This window comes from Callospermophilus lateralis, chromosome 17, assembly GCF_048772815.1.
Source record: "Callospermophilus lateralis isolate mCalLat2 chromosome 17, mCalLat2.hap1, whole genome shotgun sequence".
NCBI lineage: Eukaryota > Metazoa > Chordata > Mammalia > Rodentia > Sciuridae > Callospermophilus > Callospermophilus lateralis.
Window position 1 is genome coordinate 32,761,440 of NC_135321.1, and position 14,760 is coordinate 32,776,199.

The window sequence follows — 14,760 nt, forward strand, 5'->3', positions numbered from 1 at the left end:
AAACAAAACAAAACAAGTTTATCTTGTCTAACAGTGGTAGAGAAAAAGAAATTCTTGAATCATCTGTTCTAAATCTACATAATGGTTCTATATCAAAGCTCCTCTCCATAAGGAGATTAGACAGGTGGGTCTTGACTAGAGGGAGCTCCCATGCTAAGCCCCAAAGGGCAAAATAAAGATGCTGCTATAAAGCAGAGATAATATGAGACCTTGCTCTGTCCTCAAGTAGTATTTGATATTGGATAAGTCCCTCCTGGTCTGTTTACCAGTTTTCTAAACTAAGCGGTCGAGTGAGGTGGTCCTTGTCATCCTTGACTACATTGGTGTTTTAATAAAACTATGTGTGAGATATAGCACTACAAACAGTATTTGGCTATTTGATTAAAAGAAAATATAAATATACACAGTATGATTAAGGCTACTTAGATTCCTGACGCTTTCTATCATGAAAGGTGGTCAGCCCAATTCTTCCTGAACATAGCTAGCAAACAGGTATTCAAGGAGCTGGAAAGATACCAATACAATCATTATACGCTTTATGAATTAATGTCTATAATTATGGCTATTATCTGAAATATTCCTGTTGGACTGGTAAATGTTGCAACTTCACCCCCTCCGGGAGACCTTTTCGTGTCTTAATTGTAGACACGTGCCAGTGCACCAGGAAATAGGAGAATTGTCTTTGGAAGGAACTCACAAAGGGAGCTTCAGAATGCTGGGACAAGTTTTCCAGCTTTTTCTGTCAGTCCACTGCCTACAGGGGTTCTCAAATTCAAATATTAAACTACAGTGGAATCTAATATTCCTCACTGACTAAGAAATAAAATCACAATCTCGGGAAAAAATAAAGGAGTTGCCACTTTCAAGGTACAGCAACCAAATTACCACTACATTCTTTTTTGTTTTAAAACAAAAGAAAAAGACAAGGAGATGAGATTTGGGCCTATCATTCTAAATTTTAAAAATACAATGTAGTTATGTTTTATGGGCCAGTTTTGACGTGCACCACCTATGACTGAGGATGTCCCTTTTCGATGGTGGTATGGGACACAGAAGAGAAAGGATCAGAGTCTTCTGTCCACCTACTTAGTTTCAAGTTCAGGGCAGGCACTTAATTTTTTTTTCTTTGATTCAATTTTTAACAATAGATTTTTAAAATATTTCTGCATTTTCTTCCTCATGAAACAGAAGCCCATAGAAGTGTTTTAGACAGTCAGTTTTTTTGTTTGTTTGTTTGTTTTTTGTTTTTTTTTAAATGATGGGAACCAATACCAACTAGGGTAGGAACAGATAGAATTCCTAAATACTAAAAGGGAGAGCAGAGGGCACCTTTTTGAATTCTCTCAAAGAGAATTCCACAGTAAAATCCATGAGAAGGAGATTATTTGTAATCATCTAAGAGGAGGCAGGTGATCTGCAGATAAAAATGCAGCCCCCTTGGCTCCTGAGTCCTTGAGTGATATTCCTCATCAAGGAAGATTATGTCAGCCTTCTCTCTATGTATTTCACAAACTGTCCTCCATTTCATTATTAGTTATATTTTCATGTAAAATTTTTCTTTAAATTTTATTCAATATTTTTTAAAAAAATATGTGCTCAGTGCCAAAATCCATTCTAGGTGAGACAAAAGAAGCCAGAGAAATGGCTTTAGTTTTAAGAGATTACAGTTTCATTGGAGAAAAGATCCAAACCAGGAAAGTAAGAAGCTAAGCAAGATTTGTAAACTCAACGGTGCATCATGAATAATATGCTCAACATTATAAATAATCTGACCCATTGATTCTACCACTATTCTCTCAGTTTATGCCTTGTGGAAAGGTGGGACCCTGAGTTCAATGTTATTTTTGTATTTATAGTTGTGGTATATTTTTTTAATGAAAGCTGACCAGCATCTACTGGATATAAATGTATTCTTTCTATAACATTTATGGGTATTATTAGAGTTGTGGTAAGGGATCTGAATTGTTAATGTTTTTATTTCCCCATGAAATCTCAAAAACAGATGTTCATTTATGCACTTATAAATGAATATCTAAAGCAGACAGCCAAGAAGATCAGAGAAAGAAAGGGCTTGGAACCAGTCTATTTTGCCAAGATATGAGATTTTTCTCCCACGTTTCTGGTCTTGGATTATTTGAGGATAGGTTTCAACCAAGCACCTTTCCCAACTGCTGATATGATGAACATAGTAAAAAGAACAGGGATTGGCACATGGTGCACAATAAGTGCACAATTATGGGATAGCTGAGTAAATGAATAGGAGACATTAAACCTGTCTTGTTTCCTATAATTGTCATATTAGTCAACTTTGCTGTGCTACAATGAAATAATTGAGGCAATTAAATTATAAAGAGAAAACCCCTTTTTTTTAGTTCATGAATCAGTTCAAAATTAGGAAGCCCCATTTTCTTTGGGCCTCTGGTGAGGATGCTTGATGTTAACCACAGATAAAGCATCAGGGAACAAACCACTCATGTAGTGAGCTCAAACACAGGAAGGTATTGAGACAGGGCCCCCATTGTCCCCTTCAAATGTTATTTGTTGTATGTCCCCAATAACCTAAGGACCTCTCCACTCTGCCTTATCTCCTAAAGGTCCACAGCACTTCCCAATATGTTAACCCCAGGGACCAACACTTGACATATGGACCTTTGGGTGACACTGATCAAAATCATAGCAATGGGTTATTCCACTGCATTACCATGAACAAAATATTACTTCTTTTTATATAAAATATCTCCAGATATTTATAGACACTGATCTCCTCCCCCTTTATCTTTCAAATGGACACCATTGACATTTGCGATGATGCTGTGCTTATTGAATTATGTATGTTATTTATTGATTGATTGATAACATTGCCACTTTGCATATATTAGCCTGTGTTCTCTGGAAGGTCTGTGGCACCTTGGTACATGTAAGCTGAAGAATTCGGCCATACCCTCCTCACCAAACTCAATCACACACTTACTCTCTTGGAGTTTCAGCTTAGTTCCTTAGTCCTTGCCTCCTGCCTTCTGTACATTAGCATTTCTTCCCTTTATTTCTTCCATCATTGTGGACTCCAAAATAATTATAAGTAAGCTTCTTGCTTGTTCTATTCAGTTTCATCATTTAGCACACAATATATACTTGATACTCTGGTAGGCTTTGGGATATGCACATGTCTATGACATTGGACATAGGCACTTGCAATTGAGTAGGGAATACACATAAGTAATAGATGATTTCAATGTAAATTGGTTCATGAAATGATCCAGAAATATGATTAAGGTGAGCAAAGCTGTTCCAGAGAGCTACAAAAATGAGAGGGAGATAACGTTCAAATTATCTCTAGGAGAAGGAGAAGAGTTAACTAGGTAAACAGGCAAGAGGAGGAAAAATGGCTCTTTTAGGTAAAGGAAAAAATAAGGAAGATCCCACACATAGAGAGAAAGCAGGTTGACATAGAAGTCAAACAACTTAATTTGGTTATATGTAGATGTCTGTTTGACAAAAAGTCACAGCTTTCTCCTCCAATAGCTCTAAAATTCTGGAGGATAGTAAGGATCAATGACTTTACAGCATGGATTATGGGCCATTTAAAAATAGTAAGAACTATTTTCATAGTGTGAATATGCTTCTGGCATCTTTACTAAAGGATTCAAATTTCATAATAACCCCCAAGAAATCAGGTGCCAGGACCGACTTTAGTTTTATCAGTGACGAAACTGAAGAACAGAAGTTTTGTGGAGCTAGGATTTGAACCAGGCAATCTAGTTCTGTAATCCATAATTCTAACCTGTACCCTACAAACATATGCTGTTCAACAAAAACAGTTAGTTTTATCTTTTCTTGTGTATATTGAATATAGACAACTTTTGGGGGCTTCAAAAGAGCTTAGGGTCTTCTTGATCTCTAGGATGGATTCAAGAGAGACAAGGTATTTGTGAGAGGGCAGTGTAATTGTATATTGATGGCAACTTATTTATAATGATTCTCACTCAAACCGATATTATCCAATATGGGAAATGACAGTAGAAGTCAGTGAAAGATAGTTGAGAAATTTCCTGCAATACCTTTGTGACTGACAGAACAGTCACTCTATGTATCCCTGTATTCATTTATAACATTAGCTCTTTGGCTTAGGAGATACTATGGTCCTTCTAAACAGGCCATTCTATATTTTAATGCTACAATGCACCTTTCATAGTTAGGTTTCTGCAACAATGTCTATACCTTGATAATCAGTAATAATTTCAGCCAAGAAATTAGTAAGCAAAAGAGAATTTTGAAGCAGAAAAGAAGAGTGATGAGGCCAGATCACAACCCACAACATATTTTATTCTTTTCTTTTTTGTATGATGCTGAAGCTCAAACTCAGCTTACCTTGTTTTTTAGATGAAGTTCAATGTTCAATGTAGGTATTTTGGAAGAGATACTCAAAGATGTGCATGTAAATGAATTAAATATAAAAAGTATTTATCTGTTTAAAATCTAAAGACCATACATATGGGAAAATTGGAAGCAACACATTGACTTAAATTTTTCTGCTTTAAATAACCAAAGAATGAAAACTTTAAAGAACCAAAACTAAATGCGCACAATCTATATAAGAAGAAAACAAAAAATGAGTTGGGTTATTTGTTTTTATGGTGTTAAGATTTTTGAGTTCTTTATATATTCTAGAGATTAGTGCTCTATCTGATGTGTGTGGTAAGAATTTATTCCCAATTAGTATGCTCTCTGCTCATCTTACTGATGATTTCTTTTTCTGAGAAAAAGCTTTTTAGTTTCGATTCATCCTATTCATTGATTCTTGATTTTCATTCTTGCACTATAGGAGTCTTATTAAGGAAGTTGGGACCTAATCTAACATGAAGGAGATCTGGGCCTACTTTTTCTTCTGATAGATGCAGTGTCTCTGGTTTAATTCCTAGGTCCTTGATCCAGTTTGAGTTGAGTATTGTGCATGGCGAGAGATAGGGGTTTAATTTCATTTTGTTGCATATGGATTTCCAGTTTTCCCAGCACCATTTATTGAAAACGCTATCTTTTCTTCAATGCATGTTTTTGGTGCCTTTGTCTAATATAAGATAACTGTAATTATGTGGGTTAGTCTCTGTGTCCTCTATTCTTTACCATTGGTCTTCCAGTCTATTTTGGTGCCAATACTATGTTGTTTTTGTAGATTTCATCCCACTCTACTCATAATGGCAGCTATCAAGAATACAAACAACAATAAGTAGGGATAACAGGAACATACCTCAATATTATAAAAGCTATCTATGCTAAGCCTCAGGCTAGCATCATTCTGAACATAGAAAAATTGAAGGCATTCCCTTTAAAATCTGGAACAAGACAGGGATGCCCTCTCTCACCACTTCTGTTCAACATAGTTCTCGAAACAATGGCCAGAGCAATTAGACAGATGAAAGAAATTAAAGGCATAAAAATAGGAAAAGAAAAACTTAAATTATCACTATTTTTGGATGACATGATTCTATACCTAGAAGACCCAAAAGGGTCTACAAAGAAACTACTAGAGCTAATAAATGAATTCAGCAAAGTGGCAGGATATAAAATCAACACGCATAAATCAAAGGCATTCCTGTATATCAGTGAAAAATCTTCTGAAATGGAAACGAGGACAACCACCCCATTCACAATATCCTCAAATAAAATAAAATAAAATAAAATACTTGGGAATCAACCTAACAAAAGAGGTGAAAAACTTACGCAATAAAAACTACAGAACCCTAAAGAGAGAAATAGAAGAAGATCTTAGAAGATGGAAAAATATACCCTGTTCATGGATAGGCAGAACTAACATCATGAAAATGGCAATATTACCAAAAGTTCTCTATAGGTTTAATGCAATGCCAATCAAAATCCCAACAGCATTTCTTGTAGAAATAGATAAAGCAATCATGAAATTCATATGGAAAAATAAAAGACCCAGAATAGCAAAAACAATTCTAAGCAGGAAAGGTGAATCAGGAGGTATAGCGATACCAGACTTCAAACTATACTACAGAGCAATAGTAACAAAAACAGCATGGTACTGGTACCAAAACAGGAGGGTGGACCAACGGTACAGAATAGACGACAAGAGACCAATAGACAAAATTACTACTATCTTATATTTGATAAAGGGGCTAAAAGCATGCAATGGAGGAAGGATAGCATCTTCAGAAAATGGTGCTGGGAAAACTGGAAATCCATATGCAACAAAATGAAACTGAATCCCTGTCTCTTGCCATGCACAAAAGTTAACTCAAAATGGATCAAAGAGCTTGATATCAAATCAGAGACTCTGCGTCTGATAGAAGAAAAAGTTGGCTCAGATCTACATATTGTGGGGTCGGGCTCCAAATTCCTTAATAGGACACCCATAGCACAAGAGTTAATAACAAGAATCAACAAATGGGACTTACTCAAACTAAAAAGTTTTTTCTCAGCAAGAGGAACAATAAGAGAGGTAAATAGGGAACCTACATCCTGGGAACAAATTTTTACTCCTCACACTTCAGATAGAGCCCTAATATCCAGAGTATACAAAGAACTCAAAAAATTAAACAATAAAATAACGAATAACCCAATCAACAAATGGGCCAAGGACCTCAACAGACACTTCTCAGAGGAAGACATACATCAATCAATAAGTACATGAAAAATTGCTCACCATCTCTAGCAGTCAGAGAAATGCAAATCAAAACCACCCTAAGATACCATCTCACTCCAGTAAGATTGGCAGCTATTATGAAGTCAAACAACGACAAGTGCTGGCGAGGAAGTGGGGAAAAGGATACACTTGTACATTGCTGGTGGGACTACAAATTGGTGCAGCCAATTTGGAAAGCAGTATGGAGATTCCTTGGAAAGCAGGAATGGAACCACCATTTGACCCAGCTATTCCTCTTCTCGGACTATTCCCTAAAGACCTAAAGAGAGCATACTACAGGGATACTGCTACATCGATGTTCATAGCAGCACAATTCACAATAGCTAGACTATGGAACCAACCTAGATGCCCTTCAATAGATGAATGGATAAAAAAAAAATGTGGCATTTATACACAATGGAGTATTACTCTGCACTAAAAAAAAGACAAAATCATGGAATTTGCAGGGAAATGGATGGCATTAGAGCAGATTATGCTAAGTGAAGCTAGCCAATCCCTAAAAAACAAATGCCAAATGTCTTCTCTGATATAAGGAGAACAATTAAGAACAGAGCAGGGAGGAAGAGCATGAGAAGAAGATTAACATTAAACAGGGACGAGAGGTGGGAGGGAAAGGGAGAGAGAAGGGAAATTGCATGGAAATGGAAGGAGACCCTCATTGGTATACAAAATTACATATAAGAGGAAGTGAGGGCAAAGGAAAAAAAAACAAGGAGGAGAAATGAATTACAGTAGATAGGTTAGAGAGAGATGAGGGGAGGGGAGGGGGGGATAGTAGAGGATAGGAAAGGCAGCAGATCACATCAGACACTAGTATGGCAATATGTAAAACAGTGGATGTGTAACCGATGTGATTCTGCAATCCGTATAAGGGGGAAAAATGGGAGTCCATAACCCACTTGAATCAAATGTATGAAATATGATATGTCAAGAACTATGTAATGTTTTGAACAACCAATAATAAAAATTAAATAATAAATAAAATAAAAACAAACAAACAAACAAAAAATAAGTGTTGGTGAGGATGTGGGGAAAAAGGCACACTCATACATTGCTGGTGGGACTGCAAATCGGTGCAACCAATATGGAAAGCAGTATGGAGATTCCTTGGAAAATTGGGAATGGAACCACCATTTGACTCAGCTATCCCACTCCTCAGTCTATACCCAAAGGACTTAAAAACAGCATACTATAGGGACACAGCCACATCAACATTTATAGCAGCACAATTCACAATAGCTAAACTGTGAACCCAACCTAGATGGCCTTCAGTAGATAAAAAAAAAAATGTGGTATATATACACACAATGGAATATTATTTAGTACTAAAAGAGAATAAAATCATGGCATTTGCAGGTAAATGGATGGAGCTGGAGATATAATGCTAAATGAAATTATCCAATCTCCCCCCAAAACAAATGCCAAATGATTTCTGATTTAAGAATGCTGAATCATAATATGCTGCAGGCAGGGACAGGGGAGAGGGGTGGAAAAATTAAATGAACTCTAGATAGGGCAAAGGGGAAAAGGGGAGGGAGGTGAAGGGAGAGGAAATAGGAGTAGGAAAGAGGGTGGAATGTAGTGGTCATCATTACCCTAAGTACATGTATGAAGACACAAAGGATGTGATTCTACTTTGTGTACAACCAGAGATATGAAAAATTGTGTTCTATATGTATAATATGAATTGTAATGCATTCTGTTGTCATATATAATAAATTAATTTTTTTAAAAAATTAAAAAATATAGAGACCTAGGCAACCTCAACAGTTTAATAGAGAAATATCATCACTCAAAATCCCTTTTCTCCTCCTTTGCAGACTAGATGGGCTTTAGTGGTGAAAGGCGTGTGTTTGAAAAGATCTTCTTCATATTGCTCAGATGAGGAGAGCACCTCTCTGATTGTTGCTCCCTTACCGAGTCATGAAAGAATACTCACATGTAACAGAAGCCATCTCTCTGCAGACTTAAGTAACAACTCTCTTAAAAAATATAAAAAGATGTCATGAAGAATAATTCCTCTCTGTAAAGCATACCAAATCAGCAATATTTGCTCGGACACATTAAGTATAGTATGATTTTCATTTGAATTTTCTAACAAAACTATACTGAAAAATAATTCAGTATTACGCCCACTGAAATTTTTGCAAAAAATAAAAAAACAAAATGCCCTACATGGAACCATGTTTGAAACCTCCCAAATCTATCTTCCCAACCATGTCCAGAATGTGTTATGTCTGCCAGCTTGGCATCTAACCGTGATTCACTGAAATGTGTTGGAAATGTGATTTGTATGGAAGTCAAATAGAAATCAGATTGGCCCCATCCCTTATATCTATATCTCTCTATATACATTTGGCTTTGACATTCATCAAATTACTCTGTCCTAACAAAGCTTTCTTGCACGAAGTAATCTCAAGTGACAGTGCATAGCTATGTGTATAATATGAAAGGAGTTAAATGGGTAAGTAGTCAGCTTGACAGTATCACTAAAATCTTTTATTGCATATATTACAGAGTTAAACATTGCAATCTGCTTTTCCTGGGAGACCCAATAAGTAAGGAAAAAGCCAGGTTTATTCAGGATTAGAATGGTTTTCCTTTGTTTTCTTGCCAAAAGAAAAAGTCTTGATTAGCTTATGGAAAGCAAAATTTGCATCTCTATGCTTGGAGGGCTGAAACTTTTCTGTTAGAAATCCATTTTCAGAAGGATCCTCTTGAGCTAGATATTTCATCCCACTCTTCTGTCTCCTAAATTAAAAACAATTTTATTTTCATTTCTGATTTTGTAAATGGGAATTCTATCCACTTCATGAGAATGACTCACATGTGAATCACACACTTTAGGGAACTGATGAATTGAAGTATTTTTGTTTGTTGTTTTTTTATCTCACTCTGAAAGCAGCTCCTGTGTTTAACCCAGCTCTCCTGGACATATCAGCCTTGACACACTCTGATAATCAGATGAAAATAAATTATAATGTTGCCAATAGCAATGACAATGGAGAATAAGGAGGAGAAAAGAGCTGCCATTCCCCAAATGACCACTGACAGTCTGTGACGCAATATATGTACATGTGAAAAGTGTGTTTTTAAACACCTACATACATACATACAAACCAAACTGTCCAAGACATTCTGCTTCTCATTTTAGAATAGAGTTTATTCTTTGGAGGAGCTGTATAACTCTTACATAATTTCTATAATTTTCTAAAAAAGTTGACTAATTCCCTTTAAGTAGTTTACTCTTAAATAAACTCTGATTCAAGACACTCTTCATTTCTCTATTTTTTTTTTTTCTCCTACCCTCATCTCTGGAAGGAAAAATAGCATCACATTATTTCATTACTAAGTGAACCACGAAGCTATACCACAATTAATTTTATTTTATAAACTGTATGTACACTTAGGAGATGTCACATCTGATTTTCAGAGTGTGTTCTAAGTCATTACCAACTAAGATTCCTTTGATCCTCAGAAAGACATGGAGAAGGAGTGGTTAGATTCTCATGTGAGGAGCAGGAAGGTTAAGTAACTGCCTCAAGTTCATATCAGAAGGAAATATCAGAGCTTCATTCGAACCCACATACTCTGATTCTGGAATCTATTATCCTAAGGATTGTGCTGTGGGAGAAACAAACTACTGAAAATTCAAACTGTAAAGAATAAACATAGGAGTGGCTTGAAACATTCTCAGAGCCGGAAAAATGATCTTCCAGAAGTGTATTTCCTTATCTGTCTCTTCCACTATCTGAAATCATACTGCTAAACAATCATTGCAGAATTATGACTTTAAAGTGTTAAAAGACATGGGAGAGTTTACCTCCTTTCTTGGCACATAATAAACTGAGAGCTACAGCACTGAATAACTTGTGCAAAATGACGTGGCAAATAAATTGCAGAATTCGAAACCTATTCTTGTTCTTTCTATTTTGGCAGAAGTGTCTAGAAGGAATCAGGTGGGGCTAAATTAAATCTTAATAATTATATATTTAAAATGAATATTTGTAGCTATTTTATACATGTTACGATTGTCTTTTTACCTCAATCATTAATAATTAGTGAATACAACCAAAGCAAGCTAATTTCTTGAGCTAATAATAAAATATCTGGAAGACATATTTGACATGTTCAAGAATAAACGGTTTATAAAAATAAAAAAAATCTTCAACATACAATTTTACTTCTAAATAAAAGCTCTGAGAAATTATAGAAAGCTTTCTTACTGCATACATTTTGTCATTTTAGATTTATTTTATTAATATTTAAATATTTCAATTAAAAAAACAAAATATCATAAGTGGAGAATTAGGAGAGGAAATATTCTGAAGAAATTTAAAAAAGACAAAAACCAGTGACAAAATTGATATATCAAAAAATGCAATCCTGAGGTAAAAAAGATAAACCTTTTTTTTAAACTCCTAATTTTGAAGTAATTGTAGACTAACAGAAATTTCCTCTGGAGAAGGACACTGTCCCTCTATAATTCTACTCTAAATTTTTCTTACCTAGAGGGAAAAACAAGTCATAGAGAACAAGTAGAAATCTTCTCTGCAGTCAGGGGAGAGAATAGGGGATGAGATAGGGGAACAGAAAAAGGAACAGAAACTGTTAGAAAGACCACATTCTCAGAATCCAAGGCCACTGTGCATCTATGCTTCTAATGAGAAACTTAGTAACACCCCTCAAAATACCTCTGAGCACACACCTTAGAGCATGTGATGCTGACAAACTTTCAGTCCTTCATTAACTATAAACATGTCACAGCTGAGAGTTCTCAGACACAGCATTCCTTCAGAGGAGAAGTCCTTTAATGGACACATAGGTAGTTTTATTGCAATGAGAAAATAAACAGTGAACTGAATATCAGTGAAACACAAGAAGGAAAAAGAGAAAAAATGTAGAATAAACGTGTGGAGAAATAATATTTTTATAAATCTTTTATAATATTATATTAGAATATAATATAATATTAGAAATATAGTAAAATATTAGAAATAATATTTTATTTTTATTAATCTTTTATTATCTCCCAAGATAAATGGGAGATAATCATATCTTTAAAGTGATAATGATAACAATTCACTGGTTATCTATAACATTCTGATAAATGAATGAAACAAATGGAAATAATTTCATAAGGGATTAGAGAAACAGAGAGAAATCAGTGTTAGAATATGTTTGTATTTTAGTATTAATAGTTGATGAAGTTATAATAAGTTAAAGTGTACATTGAAAACCCCTAGGTAAATATGAAAGAAATGGATTTTTTTAAGTATAAATGCTTTGCTAAACAGATGAAATAGAATAATACAGGATGTTAAATTAAAAATGAATGAGGTATAACAACAGGGTATAAAATACATAAGAAAAGCAATGAATAAAACAATTACAAAGATTATCAATTTTAATTCAGCTATCTCAGTAATCATGTTAAATGTAATGGTATGAATTAAAAAATTGGATAAAAAGTAAGGTTAATCTCTCTCTGTGTATAGGAAACACTTTAATTATGACTCCTCAATGGATCATATAACAAATATGCTATAAAAACATGAGCCAAAAGATAACTGTAGCATTTTCAGGCAAAGAAGACTGTAAGCCATGGAAGATTATCACATATGAAAATAACATACATTGTATTATGAAAAACAGATCAGTAATCCAAAAAGACATACCAATTCTGAATCAGTTTCCACTTAATAGTGGAACTTCAACAAAAGGATGGGCAAAAACCAATAGAAACAGTAGGTGAAACAACAAAAATTGCAATTACATTTATTATATAGACTTACAGTCTTTTCTCAGTAATTAATAGATTAAGCAAGGAGAAAATCAATAAGAATAAAACACACCTGAATAGCATTATAAATTAACTTGATCTAATGGACGTTAATAATCATTCTTTATAAAAATAAAGATATCCCAATATCTATAGGATATATACACATTATTCTCTAAAACACATAGAATAGTCACCAACATTGAATGTACTACATGTGATTAAAAAATCTTAACAAATTTAGTAAAATAAAAAAATACAAAGTAATTTCCAAATTGCATGGAATTACAATTATATCAGTAAGATATCTGAAAGACATCTAGGGATTTTTGCATATATTTGGAAATGAAGCAATGTTCTTCTAAAAAGATCAAAAAAGTCTCAAGAAATATTTAAAAAATTTACAGTCACTGAAAATGAAAATGTAAATGAAATTTACGGGATGTCATTAAAGAAATTCTTAAAGAAAAATTCACAGCATTACAATATAATTACAATATAATTGTGTGTACATATATCTAAAATCAATAATTTTATTTTCCACCCCAGGAAACTAAAGAAAGGAGCAAATTAACTCTAATCCAAGCAAAAATGAGAGAGTAGCAAAAAATACTACAGAAATCAATTAAATTGAAAATATCTCTTCTCTGTAGAAAATAAGAATTTAGTACCATTAAAAAGTATGTTCCTTTATTTAGGAACGTCACTTATAAACTTAACGGAGAAGGCCAAGGGCAGTGGCTCATGCTTGTGAATCCCAGTGGCTCAGGAGGCCTCAGTCCTAAGCAACTTAGTGAGATTCTGTCTCAAAATAAAAATAAATAAATAATAAAAGGCTGGAGATGTGTCTCAGTGATTGAGTGCCTCTTGCTTATATCTTGGTTAAAAAACAAACAAAACAACAACAACAACATTTTAGCAGACTAAAAGGAGGAAGAGTAGAAGTAGGCATGAACTGTAAAATTAAATTCGAATTCTAGGGTTACAAACATGGAATCCTGATTCAGTTTTTCTAAGTGATGCAGAGAAAATTGTAGTGTTTTAACAAGCACTTCAAATATATTTTACACTTTCTAAGTGGTTTTGGCTGTTGTGTAGAAATAAGGGTATTGTACTGACCTCAGACCTGTCACTTTACCAAATTACTAGTATTAAGTTTTGCTATAGACATTTTGGTATTTTCTATATAAATATTTAGTTCTATGATACATAAATAATAAGAGCAATATTTTTCCCTTTACAATGTCTTTGCCATTTTGTTGATTTGTTTCTTATTATATTGATTAGTGGCCCAGTATAATGTAGAAGTGAAGTACTGATAGATGGGAGTCTTATTCTTTTTCCTATTTTGAAGGAGCAGTTTATAACCTTTCTCCATTTAGGATAAGATTTGTAACCTTTCTCCATTTAGGATAGACATTTGATTTAGCCTTTTATATATATCTTCTTTTAATACAATTTTTGAGAAAATTTTCATCTAATCATACTTTTCTAAAAGCTTATAATCATGAATTTATGCTGAACTTTGCTAAATTATTTTTTTCAGCATGTACTGTGACAATTTTATGTTTTCCTAATCATATTTTGAAATCAAGAGACAGATGATAACACCAAATACAAGAATCCTCACATTATTTAAGGAAACTGTCTAAAGAAAAAAAATTTTTTTCAAGGTAAGTTCTTAGAGTTTGTGAGTTTTAACATAATGATTATCAGACATGCTTAAAAATGTCCCATTCCCACAGAGGATAAATTTCATTCAAATTCAGCCTGAGTTTGAGCCTGATGTGTTACACAAAAAGCATTTTATAAAGGGAGTGGTCACTGTCTTCAAATGATAACATTGAGAGTGTTTGGTACTATGAGACTTGGTATAGATAAGAAAAAGCATCATTTTAAACCTAAAATCTGGGTTTCATCCCATTTAACCTCCTACTATCCCAGTTTATTCTAACTCTATTAAATAGAAATAAATCACATTCATCTGATTCATAGAATCACTCAAATGATTAACCTCAATAATGATTATGACAGTTCTAAATGTATAACATGCAACTCTAATTTAAATAATTTGTTGTGACAGTGGGGAGAAGAAACACCGATGAAACTTAGAAAATAGGTAAGGTAGGGCCATGTGGTAGTGGGAATAACACGAAACAAGGGGAAGTGGAGGATGAAGGCTAGAAAATAACTACAAATCCAAGGACAGAGGTAAACCAGTCTGTCTTTTTTTCTTTTTTTATTTGCCTGTGGTGGAATCATTGTTTTAGATGAATGTAGTCCCACTCTCTCCTTTATTCAGAACATTGTCTTT